Source organism: Callithrix jacchus, chromosome 9 (genome assembly GCF_049354715.1).
Source record: "Callithrix jacchus isolate 240 chromosome 9, calJac240_pri, whole genome shotgun sequence".
In the NCBI taxonomy this organism is placed as follows: domain Eukaryota; kingdom Metazoa; phylum Chordata; class Mammalia; order Primates; family Cebidae; genus Callithrix; species Callithrix jacchus.
Genome location: NC_133510.1, coordinates 94521688 through 94541032, shown reverse-complemented (window position 1 = coordinate 94541032; position 19345 = coordinate 94521688). Strand labels below are relative to the sequence as shown.

The window sequence follows — 19345 nt, the reverse complement described above, 5'->3', positions numbered from 1 at the left end:
AAGAAATGTTGCATTTATGTGTTTCTGCTTCCACCTTGCTCTGAGTATGATGTGCCTCAGTTTGCCTTTTTTCTGTTGTCAGATTACCAGAATGAATATACATGAACGAAACCCTGTGTACCAGTTTAGTCTGTTTAGACTAACTGAGATTAGTGGACCTGAAGACTACTGAGTTTAAATGAATAATTATTGAGCCACTGAGTTTCTGGAGGATTATTATGCAGCATTCTCCTAGCAGAAAACTGAAAAGCACTCCTTAGCATAGCAAATTAGTATATATTCAGAGCCTCTTAATAGGATTGTAAATAAACGTGAAAAGATAGGAAACAGTTTAGCATGTTACCAATAATAAGGAAAGAATACTAATATATCTTAAGTCTTCCATCTCGATTAAATGGTATTTACAGGTGATTTGTTATTCACAAACTAAAGCTATTACATTTTAAAGATATTTTCATATTTCAAAGATTGAAGTATCTAACAGTCATTATTCCAAGAAAAATGTGTGCATGTGTTTGTACATGTGTATGTGTGTGCATGTGTGTGTACATGTATGTGTATGTGTGTGTATAGGTTGTGTGTGTGTGTATGTGTGTGTGTGTTTGTAGAAGTGTCATTTCAGTGTGAGTCTCAGGTCACTCTCTGGCTTCCATTCAGACACTATAAGTGCTGTAGAGTTAATACAAGCATTTCTTCACAAAGAACTAGGGAGACAGCCACACTGTGTAACATTAAATTATTTTTTAACATTAGAGATAGATTATATACAAAGAAAATACATTCTCAATTATATACTGCTGAAAATATCAATATATACTTCAGTGATTTAATAACTTATGATACATATATATTTTAAGTTTTAAGAGATAATGTATCCCAGGGGAAAATAAGCTTTCTCTTGAAGAGATTATTTTACATTTGATGTAAATGGTCGGAAAGTATTGGCACAAAATAAGACATTTCAGCTTTCATATACGTTTTCTGCCTATGATAGATTTCTGGGTCTCTTAAGTTCCTGCTCTTTTAATTAGCTGGATAGTATGAAATAAAGACTCACAGGGATGAAAGCACAGTGAAAATAACCTTAATTTTACAGATTGTTAAATGAAGCTCAGATTTTTCCAGGTTCATAAATTTTATTTAACTGCAAATCAGTATCCATCCCAGGTACCCCTTTAGTCTTCCATCTCTATAGGATTACGACTCAGACACCTGACTCCTGAAATACTAGTCAGGCATTTGAAATTTGACAGGTGTAAAATTAAATTTACTTCTATTTTCACAGCTAAGTGTGGCTCTCTCTTTTTTAACTCAATTAAATTGTTATTAAGTATTAAGTAATATGAATGTTGGTATCAGCAGGAAAAAGTAGCACAGTCAAAATGTAGTGATTTAGGAGACTTTAATGCAAGGTCAGTTTCAAAGTATGCGGGCAAGTTCAAAGAAAACCAACAAGGTGTATGGAAGCCCGCTGAGTTGAACAACAGCAGGAGATATGAATATTACTTGGCTTAAAGAGGCAGTGGGAAGGAACATATACTGAAATTTACAGCGGGCTAAAGTTGGTGATGTAACTACAACTACAAGACAGTACTGCTCCACAAGAGCTGTAAAATTTGGTAGATAAACTCAGCAGGGGCTAATTTATGACCCGGCAGGGAGAACCACGGAACTAAAGAACTTCACTCTATTTTCTCTCCTGAGGATAGCTTCCATTATCCAGACTCAACAAGATGCTAAGAAAAAAAAAAAAAAGAAAGATGATTGATAAAGACAGTAAAGATTGGTCTACTGGTACCAAAGCAGGGTGGGGAAGGATGAACGGGAAACCTCGAAAGGTAAACTGAGTATATGTAGCACACCTGTACAGTGTTTCAAGAAAGAAACAGAAGAATCTTTCACAATCTCTCCTCCTTCACTCAATCCAGTTTCATAGTACATTTTGGTTCATCTAAAACTCCAGTGGAACTCTGTCTCTCTGTGGAGTGGTGTAATGGATTGAAACAACCACTTGTGATAAATACCAACTCTCATCACTTCTCAAAATGAGGTAAAAAAAAATCACAAGTGATTTAGATACTCCATCATTCATTATTCACTATTTCTATGTGCTTTATTATGAAACCCAGAACATACTTAGCATAGCAAAATCAGAATTATGAGTCTGAGTATGGATGAGGGTGTGGTTTTGCAGAACACACTCTGAGATTCTGTGTGGTAAAAGCTCTTCTTCATGTATGTCACTTAAAAAAAATAGCTACACCACATCTGAGGCCCTTCTACCACAGTATGAACAATTTTATGACAATGATCCAAACCCGACAATAAAAAAATGGAAACATAGTCAGCTTAAAATGTGTATTGGTTCACGGGAAGAGGCTGAAGCGAGTTGCTGAAGAAGAACCATGATGCAAATCCATTCTGCATGTATCAGCCTGTACTTCCCTTAAGTACTCCTGGGCAGTGAAGAGAATGTGCCTGCAGATAAGTACTGAGCTGAAGAAATAGTAAGGCTGTTCACCCAACCTTCTCTTCCCTAGAGGGTAGTTAGAGCTACACCCTATGGGGCAGAGAGGAAAGGGTGTACCACCTGCGTTACACCTGTGTAAAACAAATTTTTTTTTAAAAAAATTAGGCTCTCCACCATCTACTGAAAGACATTTAATCTCTTAAAATGACATAGAAGGTCTGGAATAACTAAATGATACCAAGAAAGTCATATATATTTAGATTCATAATGGTCATGTAAATGAAGCAGTTTGCATCTGGAGAATGAACAAACTTCTGTGTAATCAAAGTATTTTTTATTTGAAGAACTAAAGACATGTTTGGTATAAATGAGGTACCAATTTCAGAAAATATTCACATACATCTATGAATGTAATTTTGGCTTTGCATTTCTACTTCTTATTTTGGAGTCCAAACTTTACAATATACTAGGCATGGGTTTTTACAGTGTGGTTAAATTTCAAAGGAAGTTAAATAGCAAGGTAATAGTAATCCTTGGAAATACAGAGAAAAATATGTCAATGCCAGAAATACTGGCCTAGAAGACCAAACTTTAAATATGATTTATACCTGTTGAATGCTTATCTCAATACCCATAATAATTATGTTTTGATTAATGATGCATGAATGAATGAATGAATTAGTAAATCTGTCTTCATTAAAGTATCTTCTTTTTCATAAAACTACAAAAATTTAAACTGAGAATCTCTGTTTCTGGTAGTGAATTTCTGTAAGAATCAAGATATGGAATGACTAAATACCCCCATGTGAATCAATAAAGGTTTATTTCAGCCGTAGAAATAGAAATTCAGCTTAGGAACTTAAACCAAAGATTTGAGGCATTTGTTTTAACGAGGTAGAATTACAGAGCTGTCTATGTCTAAAAAAGGGAATATCACCAATATCTGAAGTGGATTTTGCTCCAGCCTCTGTGACGACTATTATTTGAGTTTGTTCTTCTAGCACATTTCATACCCTCTCATTCACTCTGCTCACAGAAAGCTGGCATCCACATTTTCCAGTGGGTAGAGTCAATGCAGTGAAATTCTCTTTGTGTTGGCCAAATCTCTTGCTCTCTTAGACTTTCCTATTCAGGGCAGAACAAACACTTGTGGTATTGTCTATTTTCAGATTTTCTAATGCATTCTCCACAAGGCAACTGGAAGGATCCTTTTAAAGCAGAAATTTTGTTGTATTAAACCTCTGCTTAAAACCCTTTAGGGCCCAGGGGCCTTTAAACACTTTAAGTACCTCTGGAGACAGCTCAAATGTCCTGATTTATTCTCCAAGGCTTTTGATGATTTGTTATTTATGTTGCTCAGGAGACCACAATTATAATTTAAGGTTGAGAAAATTTCCCACTGTACTGGACAACCCCTGCAATGAGATCCTCAATTTTGGTAATAACTGCTTCTTCGTCATTCTGACATACAAAAACATTTCCAGAGCCCAAATATTCCTGAGAAGGCTGAAAACCTGTTTATTTTACACTGTTTCTCAATGAAATACTAAACTTCAAATATAGTGAGTTATTCATAGTTCACTTAACAAACAACAAGAATCATTTTCTCTTACCTCAGATCCTTCTACATGCTCCTCACTCTTCTCATCTGGAACAGTCCTTCATCTCCATAGACCTCACTATTACAGGAAGATCAACAAATAACACCTTAGATATCTTCTTTGTGCCCCCTCCATATATAAGTAATGTCTCCTTCTGTGTTGCTGTCGAGACACATTATACTTACCCTGGATGTGATAATTTAACAAAATAGCAAGATCTAATCACTTTTTTGTTTCACTTGCTATATTTAAAGCTAATCGAAAGCAAAAATATTATCCTATTCAAAATTGTGTTCTTGGTTTCTGTCCTCTGATGTACTTACCAGGTACTGACTCATATTAGGTACTTAAATATAAATGAAGTGATGAGGATGGCACTAAACTTGGAACCTGATAAACTGAGTTCGAATGTGTACTTCAATACTATTTGTGTAATCTTTGACAAATCTCTGATAAACTCAGAGCATCCTCTGGTACTCCTTATGCAGGATTTCAATGAGGATTAAATGAGTTAATATATGTAAAATATCTTTGAACACTGATTTACATTTAAAATCATTTTAAATGCAAGCTATAGTTTTCTAAACGTTAGTAGAAATGCTGTTGAGCCATAAGTTTCATTTTCCTAAATGGCTTACAAACTTTCTGAACTGTGCAGCTTGTTAGGAAATTTAAATGGCTGTCCTACTAGGCATGTATTTCGAAGCAATCAGTCAATTCAACTATTTAATCAGCCTGTACTTGTGTGGAGGTTGTTTTGATTCATATTAAACTAGCTACACATGAATAATTTCACAATTATTTCTCTTTGAAATTGTATTTTCTCTATGTCCTCTAAAATTTTGTCATAAATTGGACAAAATGTAGCTAAATTATGAAAAACACAATAGCTATGGACAGCTATCTGTTAACAAAGGTTTTAGGGCAATGCTCTTTTTCTTTCTCAGAGCAAATTTCACTACAATTTTCTCTTAGTTAATGTAATTGATAACAGTTATAGAGTGATCTGGCATTTGAAACGTGCAGATATGTCTTTTGCTTTCTAAAGTAAAATTAAAAACTGACAGTAGTCTTTTATTTTCAGTGGTGGCTGGAAGTAAATTAAAAATAAAAAAGCTGGTAATAACTAGCTGATATGTTCAATTTGAAAGACTGTAGACCTGAGTTGCTCATATGAGTCAGGAATGACCCAAAGTACTGTGACAAATGCAGAAGAGAAACTATCCACCCTATGAATGTGGGAGTCTTCAGTCTTTAACAGTTAGCCCTGTAGCTCATAAGTTACCCATCACAATTAATGCCAAGAGAGTTAGTTTGATTATCATCAATAATGGATTTATAAGCAAATAGGAACCAAGCCCTGTATTACTGCATCATTACTTATCAATATATGAGTGGGTATTTGATTAGAGAGATGTAAATATGTGCAAAATTCCTTTGACCAAGCCATGTGTAGCTCAAAAGAAAAAAGTGCTAACTTTGCCCTATTAATTGGCCAAAGAGTTATACTAAGTAATTGACTACTAGGCATACTAATTGACACTGTCATTAGGACAGTGTCATCAACTCATTTTCATATAATATCAACAATTAGAAGTATAACAAACAGTTATAATTGTATAATTACCTTAGAACCTGCCTCTGGCTTCTGAATAATATCAAGAATTTATGATTATGGAAACTGGAAGCGTGGCGAAGGGTGAGAAGTTAAACATTTTATTTCCAAGTCTACTCCTCAATGAAAGTTGAATCTCTAAGAATTTTGGCTTGTGTACCTAACATGCCAATCTATTCAAAGATGATTGACTTTAACTTTTGGGAATTATGTGATAAAAATCTTACATGAGGCTATGACTGAGAGTATCAAGAGTTATGTATAGGAAGAGGAGGGAACCCTGAGAACAAAGCTGTAGGCCATGCCTAACTTTGGAAATCAGAGTAGGAGAATGAGTAGTCAGGTTTGGAAATACAGAGTGTGTAATATCATGTAAAGCAAAGAAAAATATCAAAGGGAGATTGCAATCAATAAATGAGTATCTCTAGAGATTTAACTGGTATAAGATGTGAATTTGAGTATCTTGCTAGAGTCAGATTTTTAAAAAACATTTACAAAGCCATATCCTAACAAAATTATCAAGAAATAAAGATAATTAAAAATTTTTAGTATACCAGCAGATAACTGAGCCAAAGAAGCTAGGAGGTGTTCACATTAGTTATTAATATTTATAAGTGTTGAGTGCTTAATTTTAAAATTAAGTTGAAAGAAATATATTTATAGACTTGCGTGTGTTGAACCAGTCTTGCATCCCCGGGATGAATCCTACTTGATCATGGTGGATAAGCTTTTTGATGTGCTATTGCAACAGGTTTGCCAATATTTTATTGAAGATTTTTGCATCTATGTTCATCATGGATATTGGCCTGAAGATTTGTTTTCTTGCTGAGTCTCTGCCGGGTTTTGGTATCAGGATGTTGTTGGTTTCATAAAATGATTTGGGAAGGATTCCCTCTTTTTGGATTATTTGGAATAGTTTCAGAAGGAATGATACCAGCTTCTCTTTGTATGTCTGGTAGAATTTGGCTGTGAATTCTGGACCTGGGCTTTCTTTGGATGGTAGGCTCTTAATTGCTGCCTCAACTTCAGACCTTGTTATTGGTCTATTCAGGGTTTTGACTTCTTCCTGGTTTAGGCTAGGGAGGATTCAAGTGTCCAGGAATTTATTCATTTCTTCCAGGTTCACTAGTGTATGTGCATAGAGTTGTTTGTAATAATCTCTGATGATGGTTTGAATTTTTGTGGAATCTGTGGTGATTTCCCCTTTATCTTTTTTTTTTTTTTTTGCATCTATTTGGTTATTCTCTCTTTTCTTTTTTATTAATCTGGCTAGTGGTCTATTTTGTTGATCTTTTTGAAAAACCAGCTCCTGGATTTATTGATTTTTTGAAGGTTTTTTTGTGTCTGTATCTCCTTCAGTTCTGCTCTGATCTTAGTTATTTCTTGTCTTCTGCTAGGTTTTGAGTTTTTTGATCTTGCTCCTCTAGCTCTTTCCATTTTGATAATAGGGTGTCAATTTTGATCTCTACTTGCTCATCATGTGGGCATTTATTACGATATATTTTCCTCTAGAGACTGCTTTAAATATGTCTCAGAGATTCTGGTATGTTGTGTCTTCATTCTCGTTGGTTTTGAAGAACATCTTTATTTCTGCCTTCATTTCATTGTTTATCCAGTCAACATTCAAGAGCCAGTTGTTCAGTTTCCATGAAGCTGTGTGGTCTGAGTTAGTTTCTTAATTGTGATTTCTAACTTGATTGAACTGTGGTCTGAGAGACTGTTTGTCATAATTTCTATTCTTTTGCATTTGCTTAGTAGTGATTTACTTCTAATTATGTGGTCAATTTTAGAATAGGTGTGATGTGGTGCTGAGAAGAATGTATATTCTGTGGATTTAGGGTGGAGAGTTCTCTAAATGTCTATTAGGTTTGCTTGGTCCAGGTATGAGTTCAAGTTCTGGATATCCTTGTTAATTTTCTGTCTCATTGATCTGTCTAATATTGACAATGGGGTGTTAAAGTCTCCAACTATTATTTTGTGGGAGTCTAAGTCTCTTTGTAAGTCATTAAGAACTTGCCTTATATATCTGGGTGCTCCTGTATTGGTTGTGTATATATTTAGGATTGTTAGCTCTTCTTGTTGCATTGATACTTTTACCATTATGTAATGTCCTTCTTTGTCTCTTTTGATCTTTGTTGCTTTAGAGTCTATTTTATCAGAGACGAGAATTGCAACTCCTGCTTTTTTTTTGCTCTTCATTTGCTTGGTAAATCTTCCTCCATTCCTTTATTTTGAGCCTTTGTGTATCCTTGCATGTGAGGTGGGTTTCCTGGATATAGCACACCAATGGGTTTTGGATTTTTATCCAATTTGCCAGTCTGTGTCTTTTGATTGAGGCATTAGGCCATTTACATATCAGATTTTGAAATTTTCTTCTTGTTTTTAAAAATGTCAATTTTACATCTTCCTTCCCCCTACTAAATAATTAAAGATAAATCTGGTTTATAATAAACATCTTAGTTAAATAGACAGAAAACATTGCATCATATGGCAAAGAATGCTGCCAATTTTGGAGATTATGCAGAGTGCAAAAATCAAAACTTATGACTATCACTGTGTAAATTTTAATGACTCTTGCCTGTTCAAGGGAAGGGTTTTCTTCAGTAACAATAGTAGCTGGAACACAGATTCTAACTGATGTCAGTAGCTGAATATTACATGTATATTAATAGGCACTGAGAATATAGATATGCCTGGGTTGAATGGTGAGGATTAAGGTTTATTCAGTTTTATTATAGGAGCAACTTTGGTCATCTTGAATCTCTGAAAGAATATCTCACATGTAATTTGAACATAGGAGGAATCAATATATTTGTTGGGTTGTTAATTTCATGTCCCTTGTTCCCATATGAGTAAACTGAAATGGGCTGTATCTTGTCAAAAGTTAGACAAATGGAAATTAGGCTTCACAAGAAGAATCTATGGAGAGATATAAGAAATAATTTGGTTTAAGTAAGCCTCTAGTAACTTTACTCAAATGTGGTCAATCCTTTCACAAGAACTAAAGTGTAGTATCATAGGTAGGAACATATGTCCAAGGAAGTTATAGATCAGCTGAAAAAGCCGTAGCTACCAATCACTCTTAACAGAAAAGTCCCTATATAGATGAGGCTGAATTTATCCTGAAGACGTGTTCTTGTTTGTACTCTGGTGTCTTAAAAGTTAACTTGAATATGATTTGCCAGGGGCTATGCTTTCTACCCACTGTTCCCAATCATTTTAAACTGTATCTGCTTTACTTTTATATTTTTTAACTGGCCTCCTAGACACTTAAGTGTGAGATGCTTGCTTGGGCAAACAAAACAAAACACACACACACACACAAAAACAAACTTGTCCATGGTAGTATTTCAGTTTTTCCCAGAAAAAGAACCCAGATAACAATTCCAATAAAAATATTGTATTTGGGAAGATATTCTAGTAAAAACTATCAAATAAATAAGAAATAAATACAAGAGATAAAGACAGGTAACAAAAGTTGTGTTGTTATGCTAGTTGCTGATGTAGGTAACTTGACCTTAATTCTCTGGGGAGCTTTGGAAGTCAATATAGAACAAGGACATCCTAACTTAAGGACAAAAGATGTGGTATACTTTCTTCTCAAATTCTAGCCAACAATTGTTGAAGGCTAATAGGGCAGGGTATGGAAGCATTAATTTTCAGAAACTTCAGGCCAGACATGTATGCCAGCCTTGAACAGTTAGAAATACACTTCCTCGGTAAACTTTAAGGAATATGGCATGGCAAGCCAGCATCTGTGAGAGTTGGCATTTATTTAAAATGTGGTGGGGAGGGTTGTACATTACCTCAATAGCTCATACCATAAGAGCTTTGCACATCAAAAACCAAGGGTTTTGATCTACAGTAAGTAGATCTTACTGATTAGGAAATTAGAACACCAATGCCAGGAGAGGGACCAATGGAGGGAATAGGTTCATCATTGGTTTGAAAAATAGTTCCAGTTTAATCCAATGATATGCAAAATGCTCAAGTAGACAATCAACTAGAGAATATTCATTGAGGGACATTCTAGAAACTTAGGTTATTGCAATGTTTCAGTTATAACACATTAAAGCAATCCAATAAAGCAAAGAGCCAGGTGATTATAGAAAATTTTTTGTATTCTGCATTTTTTCTTGATTTCTTATGTCTATTAGCTTGTGAGAATACCCCTGTACTTTTAACAAATATTAACCAGTTAAGTGTGCAGATTTAGAAAAACCCAATATCTCATGAAGATGTAAAATCAGAATGAAATTAAAGATTAAAAATAGCTAAAAACTATCGAAATTTTAGCTTTTCCTTCCCACTCCCTCAATCCAATATCTACACTAAGCTAAGTAATGGACATCTCAAGACAGACGACCTTTTAATTTAAAATGACTTATATTTATGTCCTGGGTTTCTTGATTCTACAACTGTAATTAATAACTTTAGCATAACTGCTATTTTCCCTGAACTTCTTTGTAGAAATACAAATTATAGATGGTGGTATCTTAGAAAATTCAGTGCATATTGCTTAGTTTGCTGATGATCTGTAGTAAATAATGCCATGTCACTAGGCAAATTTAAGCCTTAAGGAAGACAACATATCAACACTACTTTATCCTCCTTCAACTGTTGTTATGTAAATTGCTATAAAATGTGAGAATAAGAAGAATATATTAAAAAGTTAGGCTTATAAAATCTCAAAAGTTTTCTTAGGATCTGGCTTAATTCACTACTTAACTAATGTAAACTATATATTCAATAACGTGTTAAGATATGAAAACTAAATGTTATTTGCATTATTTTCATATGTTTTGGAGCACAATAGACACAGAGAAAGAGATTTATAAAAGGACATCAAATATAATAATGATGAATAATCATATTGGATGAGATAATTAAATTGTAATTATCACCAAGTAAAATGTTTATGTAGTTTATATAGAAAAGTTATTTTGTCCTCTAAAGAGGTATTTCTCGTCTATAGGACTTAAAATTCCTCTCTGTGAGATGAGGCTTATATTGTTGAATCAATTCAATCCTGTATCTAGTGTTCAGTCATTCAGTTAATGACATTTAGTCCCATGAATGTTCTAGAGTTTATTAGATTAGAAAATTTAAACATAAAATTTATAAAAAGTGAACATACACAAATACCACACTCTCTTGATTATTATTCCAGTTTAAAAATTACTTAAAATCAGATAACACTAATCCTCTAGTGTTACCTAGAGTAGCCAAAGCAAGCAAGTTACCACTAGTAACTGCTTTGGCTATCTTAGGTTTTTTAGATTTTCATAATAGTCCTAGAATTAGCTTGTCAATTTTCATAACATTCCCTCATGAGAACTGTGATTGGGACTGCATGAATTTATATATTCATTTAGTGAATATCAATATCTTTTGTTTTAATAAAGAAAAGAGGTTTAATTGGCTCACAGTTCTGCAAGGTATACAGTAAGCATGGTGCTGGCATCTGCTTATAGACTTTTCAAAAACTAGATTTTGTGTGAACTCACTTATCACCAAGGAGATGGTACTAAACCATTCAAGAGGGATCTGCCTCTTACTGGGCCCCACTTCCAACATTGGGAATTACATTTACATTTCAACATGAGATGTGAAGGGACAAACATCCAACCCATACCAGGAATCCATCATCTTAAATTATGTGGAGGCTGGGTTGCCATTTTAGTAGTTTTCCTTATTTTTCCAGGTGTTATTGTCTAAGACTTGCATTTCAAACCCTGTTGATCTTGTCCTTTTAGCAGTGTCAAAGGTGGGAAATTTCACTTTGCTTTTCAAAGTTTTTCAGTTAACTTGATAGCCTTTTATCCCTCACAGTTTTAAAATTCAGCAAATATGCTGAGGGGAGATATCACCCTTAAGCTTGAGGTTCCTGTGTGAAACTTTTTTTTTAAATTGCATTTTAGGTTTGGGGGTACATGTGCAGAACATGCAAGATAGTTGCATAGGTACACACATGGCAGTGTGTTTCGCTGCCTTCCTCCCCTTCACCCACATCTGGCATTTCTCCCCATGCTATCCCTTGCCAGCTCCCCCCTGCCGCTGTCCCTCCCCTATTTCCCCCAATAGACCACAGTGTGTTGTACTCGCTTCCCTGTGTCCATGTGTTCTCATTGTTCATCACCCGCCTATGAGCGGGAATATGCGGTATTACATTTTCTGTTCTTATGTTAGTTTGCTGAGAATAATGTTCTCCAGATTCATCCATGTCCCTACAAAGGACACAAATGCATTATTTTTGATTGCTGCATAATATTCTGTGGTGTATATGTGCCACATTTTCCCAGTCCAGTCTATCATCGATGGGCATTTGGGTTGGTTCCAGGTCTTTGCCATTGTAGACAGTGCTTCAATGAATATTCGCGTGCATGTGTCCTTATAGTAGAACGATTTATAGTCCTTTGGGTATATACCCATTAATGGGATTGCTGGGTCAAATGGAATTTCTATTTCTAAGGCCTTGAGGAATCGCCACACTGTCTTCCACAATGGTTGAGCTAATTTACACTCCCACGAGTAGTGTAAAAGTGTTTCTATATTTCCACATCCTCTCCAGCATCTGCTGTCTCCAGATTTTTTAATGATCGCCATTCTAACTGGCGTGAGATGGTATCTCAATGTGGTTTTGATTTGCATCTCTCTAAAGACCAGTGAAGATGAGCATTTTTTCATATGATTGTTGGCCTCATGTATGTCTTCTTTTGTAAAGTGTCTGTTCATATCCTTTGCCCATTTTTGAATGGGCTTGTTTGTTTTATTCTTGTAAATCTGTTTGAGTTCTTTGTAAATTCTGGATATCGGCCCTTTGTCAGATGGGTAAACTGCAAAAATTTTTTCCATTCTGTTGGTTGCCAATTCACTCTAGTGACTGTTTCTTTTGCCGTGCAGAAGCTGTGCAGTTTCATTAGGTCCCATTTGGCTTTTCTTGCCAATGCTTTTCGTGTTTTGGTCATGAAGTCCTTGCCTACTTTTATGTCCTGAATGGTTTTGCCTAGATTTTCTTCTAGGGTTTTTATGGTGTTAGGTCTTATGTTTAAGTCTTTAATCCATCTGGAGTTAATTTTAGTGTAAGGTGTCAGGAAGGGGTCCAGTTTCTGCTTTCTGCACATGGCTAGCCAGTTTTCCCAACACCATTTATTAAACAGGGAATCCTTTCTCTTGCTTGTTTTTGTCAGGTTTATCAAAGATTGTATGGTTGTAGCTATGTTGTGTTGCCTCCGATGCCTCTGTTCTGTTCCATTGCTCTATATCTTTGTTTTGGTACCAGTACCATGCTGTTTTGATTATGGTAGCCTTGTAGCATAGTTTGAAATCCGGTAATGTGATGCCTCTCACTGTGTTCTTTTTGCTTAGAATTGACTTGGCTATGCGGGCTCTCTTTTGGTTCCATATGAAGTTCATGGTGGTTTTTTCCATTTCTGTGAAGAAGGTCATTGGTAGCTTGATGGGGATAACTTTGAATCTGTAAATTACTTTGGGCAGTATAGCCATTTTCACAATATTGTTTCTTCCTAACCATGAACATGGAATGTTTCTCCATCTGTTTGTGTCCTCTCTTATTTTGTTGAGCAGTGGTTTGTAGTTCTTCTTGAAGAGGTCTTTTATGTTCCTTGTAAGTTGTATTCCTAGGTATTTTATTCTTTTTGTAGCAATTGTGAATGGCAGTTCATTCTTGATTTGGCTCTCCTTCAGTCTGTTATTGGTGTATAGGAATGCTTGTGATTTTTGCACATTGATTTTATATCCTGAGACTGTGCTGAAGTTGCTTATCAGTTTCAGGAGGTTTTGGGCTTAGATGATGGGGTCTTCTAGGTATACTATCATGTCGTCTGCAAATAGAGAAAATTTGGCTTCCTCCTTTCCTACTTGAATACTATTTATTTCTTTTTCTTGCCTGATTGCTCTGGCTAGAACTTCCAGTACTATACTGAATAGGAGTGGTGAGAGAGGGCATCCTTGTCTAGTGCCGGATTTCAAAGGGAATGCTTCCAGTTTTTGCCCACTCAGTATGATATTGGCTGTTGGTTTGTCATAAATAGCTTTTATTACTTTGAAATACATTCCATCTATACCTGGTTTATTGAGGGTTTTTAGCATAAAAGGCTGTTGAATTTCGTCAAATGCCTTCTCTGCATTAATTGAGATAATCATGTAGTGTTTGTTTTTGGTTCTGTTGATATGGTGAATTACGTTTATAGACTTGCGTATGTTGAACCAGCCTTGCATCCCCGGGGCGAATCCTACTTGATCATGATGGATAAGCTTTTTGATATGCTGTTGCAATCAGCTTGCCAGTATTTTATTGAAGATTTTTGCATCTATGTTCATCATGGATATTGGCCTGAAGTTTTCTTTTCTCGTTGGGTCTCTGCCGGGTTTTGGTATCAGGATGATGTTGGTCTCATAAAATGATTTGGGAAGGATTCCTTCTTTTTGGATTATTTGGAATAGTTTCTGAAAGAATGGTACCAGCTCCTCTTTGTGTGTCTGGTAGAATTCGGCTGTGAACCCATCTAGACCTGGGCTTTTTTTGTGTGGTAGGCTCTTTATTGCTGCCTTGACTTCAGGCCTTGTTATTGGTCTATTCATCGTTTCAGCTTCCTCCTGGTTTAGGCTTGGGATGCCACAGGTGACCAGGAATTTATCCATTTCTTCCAGATTTACTAGTTTATGTGCATAGAGTTGTTTGTAATATTATCTGATGATGGTTTGAATTTCTATGGAATCTGTGGTGATTTCCCCTTTATCGTTTTTTATTGCATCTATTTCATTGTTTTCTTTTTTCTTTTTTATCAGTCTGGCTAGTGGTCTATTTTGTTGATCTTTTCAAAAAACCAGCTCTTGGATTTATTGATTTTTTTGAAGGGCTTTTCGTGTCTCTATCTCCTTCAGTTCTGCTCTGATCTTAGTTATTTCTTATCTTCTGCTAGGTTTTGAGTTTTTTTGATCTTGCTCCTCTAGCTCTTTCAATTTTGACTATAGGGTGTCAATTTTGGATCTCTCCATTCTTTTCATATGGGCACTTATTGCTATATATTTTCCTCTGAAGACTGCTTTAAATGTGTCCCAGAGATTCTGGTATGTTGTGTCTTCGTTCTCATTGTTTTCAAAGAACTTCTTTATTTCTGCCTTCATTTAATTGTTTATCCAATCAACATTCAAGAGCCAGTGTTTCAGTTTCCATGAAGCTGTGCGGTTCTGAGTTAGTTTCTGAATTCTGATTTCTAACTTGATTGCACTATGGTCTGAGAGGCTGTTTGTTATGATTTCAGTTGTTTTGCATTTGCTGAGCAGTGCTTTACTTCCAATTATGTGGTCAATTTTAGAGTAGGTGTGATGTGGTGCTGAGAAGAATGTATATTCCGTGGATTTCAGGTGGAGAGTTCTGCAGATGTCTATCAGGTTTGCTTGTTCCAGGTCTGAGTTCAAGCCCTGGATATCCTTGTTAATTTTCTGTTGGGATGATCTGTCTAATACTGACAGTGGGGTGTTAAAGTCTCCCACTATTATTGTGTGGGAGTCTAAGTCTCTTTATAAGTCATTAAGAACTGGCCTTATGTATCTGGGTGCTCCTGTATTGGGTCCATATATATTTAGTATCGTTAGCTCTTCTTGTTGTATCGATTCTTTTACCATTATGTAATGACCTTCTTTGTCTTTTTTGATCTTTGTTGCTTTAAAATCTATTTTATCAGAGATGAGAATTGCAACTCCTGCTTTTCTTTTCTCTCCATTTACTTGGTAAATCTTCCTCCATCCCTTTATTTTGAGCCTTTGTGTATCTTTGCATGTGAGATGGGTTTCCTGGACACAGCACACCAATGGGTTTTGGATTTTTATCCAATTTGCCAGTCTGTGTCTTTTGATTGGTGCATTTAGCCCATTTACATTTAGGGTTAATATTGTTATGTGTGAATTTGATACTGCCATTTTGATGCTAGCTGGCTGTTTTGCCAGATAGTTGATGCAGATTTTTAATTTTATTTATGCTCTTTAGCCTTTGGTATGTTTTTGGAATGGGCTGGTACTGGTTGTTCCTTTCTATGTGTAGTGCCTCTTTCAGGAGCTCTTGTAAAGCAGGCCTGTGGTGACAAAATCTCTGAGTACTTGCTTGTTTGCAAAGGATTTTATTTTTCCTTCACTTATGAAGCTCAGTTTGGCTGGATATGAAATTCTTGGTTGAAAGTTCTTTTCTTTAAGGATGTTGAATATTGGCCCCCACTCTCTTCTGGCTTGTAGAGTTTCTGCCGATAGGTCTGCTGTGAGTCTGATGGGCTTCCCTTTGTAGGTGACCCGACCTTTCTCTCTGGTTGCCCTTAGCATTTTCTCCTTCATTTCAACCCTCTTGAATCTGACGATTATGTGCCTTGGGGTTGCTCTTCCTGCGGAATATCTTTCTGGTGTTCTCTGTATATCCTGGACTTGCATATTGGCCTGCCTTAGTATGTTCAGAAAATTTTTCTGGTTAATATCCTGAAGAGCATTTTCCGGATTCATTCTCTTCATCACATTTTGTTATACCTATCAAACGTAGATTACATCTCTTCACATAGTCCCACATTTCTTGGAGACTTTGTTCATTTCTTTTTGCACTTTTTTTTTCTCATCTTGCCTTCTCATTTTATTCCATTGAGTTGATCTTTGACTTCTGATATTCTTTCTTCTGCTTGGTCAATTCGGCTGTTGAAACTTGTGCATGCTTCGCAAAGTTCTCGTGTTGTGTTTTTCAGCTCCTTCAGTTCATTCATATTCCTCTCTAAGTTGTCCATTCTTGTTATCATTTCCTCAAATCTTTTTTCAAATCTTTTTTCAAGGTTCTTAGTGTCTTTGCATTGATTTAGAACATGTTCTTTTAGCTCATGGGAGTTTCTCATTACCCACCTTATAAAGTCTGATTCTATCGTTTCATCACACTCTTTCTCCGTCCAGCTTTGTTCCCTTGCTGGTGAGGAGTTTTGGACCTTTGTAGGAGTCGAGGTGTTCTGGTTTCGGGTGTTTTTCTCCTTTTTTGCATTGGTTTCTTCCCATCTTTGTGGATTTATCCACCTGTCGTCTGAGTAGTTGCTGACTTTTCGATTGGGTCTCTGAGTGGATGCCCAGATGGTTGATGATGAAGTATTTCTGTTTCTTAGTTTTCCTTCTAACTGTCTAGCCCCTCTGCTGTAAGACTGCTGAGGTCCACTCCAGGCCCTGCTTTACTGGAGCACACCTGTAGCAGCTGCGGAACAGTGAGGGATGCTACCAATTTCTTCTTCTGCTATCTTTGTCCCAGAATGATGCCCACCAAATGTCAGTCTGATCAGTCCTTTTTGAGGTGACTCTTTGGGTATACAATGTCAGGGAGCTGCTTGAGGAGACAGTCTGTACTTTATAGGAGCTCAAGTGCTGACCTGTGAGCTCTGTTGTTCATTCAGGGCTGTTAGGCAGGTACGTTTAAGTCTGCTGCAGCAGAACTCATCAAACCTCTTCTTTTCCTCAGATGCTCTGTCTTGGGAGTTAGAGCTTAATTTATGAGTATCTGTTGCACTGTCCTGCCCAGCTAGGAGGCAGTCTAGTCACTACTTGCCTGCTGAGTCTCTGTCTGCTGCAGTGGGGTCTTCCCTGTAGCCATGGGCACCACCCTGCTGTCATGGGCTCTGCCCTGTTGCTATGGGCTCCGCCCTGCTTTCATGGCCTCTGCCCTATTGCTGTGGGCTCCGCCCTGCTGCCCTGGGCTTTGCCCTGGTGCTGAGTATAATTCCCTGTAGTCCTGTTTATATGGGTGTGGTTAAAACTGCTGTGGTGATGGTGGCCCGCCTCTGTATTGGCGGACTCTCTCTGTTATGGTGGGTTGCCTTGGCAATGGCAAGCTGTGTCAGCAATGGGAGTGTACCTCATTAGGGGTGGTATGCCTCGGTAATGGCGGTCGCCCCTCCCCCACTGAGCTGCACCATCCTGGTTCAGCTGTGCCCGCAGTAAAACTCTCAACCCCAAGTGTTTCGAATCGCCATTTAGTCCCTGTGGGGTGGGACCTGCCGAGCCTGATCACCTAGCTTCCTGCCTCAGAGCCCTTTTTTTTTTTTTAAGTTGAACAGTTGACTCTCTCCCAGCTGTTTCAGTCGCCTGCTGATAGCAAACCTAGATCTGTGTGACTTCCCGTGCAGCAACCCACTGTGCCAGCTCAAACGTCGCTTCCCGGGAATCTCCTGGCCTGGCTCACTGTCCAAGTCTTGTTTAATCAGATGGATATGCTAATCTGCCCTCCCAAATCTCAAATTGCCATTTTAACAGGGCACCCAGACCAGTACATTTCGTGCAGAGTGACGCTGCACTGCGGCGCCGGCCAAAACGGCGCACCAGCCAAAACAGCTGTGCTGCCATCCTGTGTCTCTCCTACACCTGGGAATTTCCCCATTCTGTGGACAACAAAGATCCATCTGGAAATGCGGCTTGCACTCAGCCTCTGTGCCTTCACTGAGAGCTGCAATCCTGAGTTGCTCCTACTGCGCCATCTTCCCCCACTCCCCCCAATATCTTTTTTTTAAGGAAAAAGATTGATAAACTTTTTTGACAATACACAAAATTTTATGATACACATAAAAATTTAGTAAAAAAATACAAAGTAAAAATACATATAAAAAAATAAAAAATCTTCAACTATAACAGGCAAAGGGTTAATATTTCTGAAATTTCTTTTTTTTTTTTTAATTTTTATTGGATTTTAGGTTTTGGGGTACATGAGCAGAGCATGCAAGACAGTTGCGTAGGTACACACATGGCAGTGTGCTGTGCTTTTCTTCTCCCCTTCACCCACATTTGGCATTTCTCCCCAGGCTATCCCTCCCCACCTCCCCCTCCCACTGGCCCTTCCCTTTTCCCCCCAGTAGACCCCAGTGGCACATATGCACCATGGAATATTATGCAGCAATCAGAAATGATGAGTTTGTGTCGTTTGTAGGGACATGGATGAATCTGGAGAACATCATCCTCAGCAAACTGACACAAGAACAGAAAATGAAACACCGCATATTCTCACTCATAGGTGGGTGATGAAAAATGAGAACACATGGACACAGAAAGGGGAGTACTGAAATTTCTTTATAATCCCAAAATAAATACTTTTAGTGCTTTCACAGTCATTAGTGGACATGCATAGAGTGGCAAAAAAATTCAATCAACACATACATTCCCAGCTGAAGATCAACAAGGTAATGCTCTTTCTTTCTTGCTTCAGCTATTGTACTAGAAACAAATGTCCTCTCAATGGACTATTTAGGGCCTTTTTTTTTTTTTTCATTTTTATGCCTTTGTTTTGGTGATTTTTACCATTAAATATGGCTTGCAAGCAAAGTGCTGATGTGCTATCTAGTGTTTCTAAGTACAATAAGTTGTGATGTGGCTTTTATAGAAAATGCTGTACTAAATAATGTGTCTTTAATCAGAAATACATAAAAGAAGATTACACACTTATCAGTTGATAAAAGTTTGTGAGAGGCTCACAGGAACCTAACCTTCTATTTCTCTCATGAGAAATGGTTGAGAATTAGATAATTCAATGTTCATGGAGACTTTATACAACAGCAATCCACAACCTTGTTGGCACCAGGGACCGGTTTCTTGAAAGACAATTTTTCTTTTTTTGTTTTTTAATTTTTAAAAATTTTT

The 19345-nt window shown here is 36.9% G+C and overlaps 1 protein-coding gene across 15 annotated transcripts in view; it reads right to left on the bottom strand.

Annotated features, from left to right (window-relative positions):
- MGAT4C (MGAT4 family member C) overlaps nt 1-19345 on the bottom strand; it is a 934265-nt gene that overhangs the window by 805101 nt on the left and 109819 nt on the right. For 2 of the 15 annotated variants that reach the window (XM_054238711.2, XM_035257230.3), the window contains exon 2: nt 4084-4149. The exons of the other annotated variants lie outside the window; for them this stretch is intronic. The gene's annotated coding sequence lies outside the window, so the exon portion shown is untranslated. The remainder of the gene's footprint in view (nt 1-4083; nt 4150-19345) is intronic. 15 annotated transcript variants of the gene reach the window in all.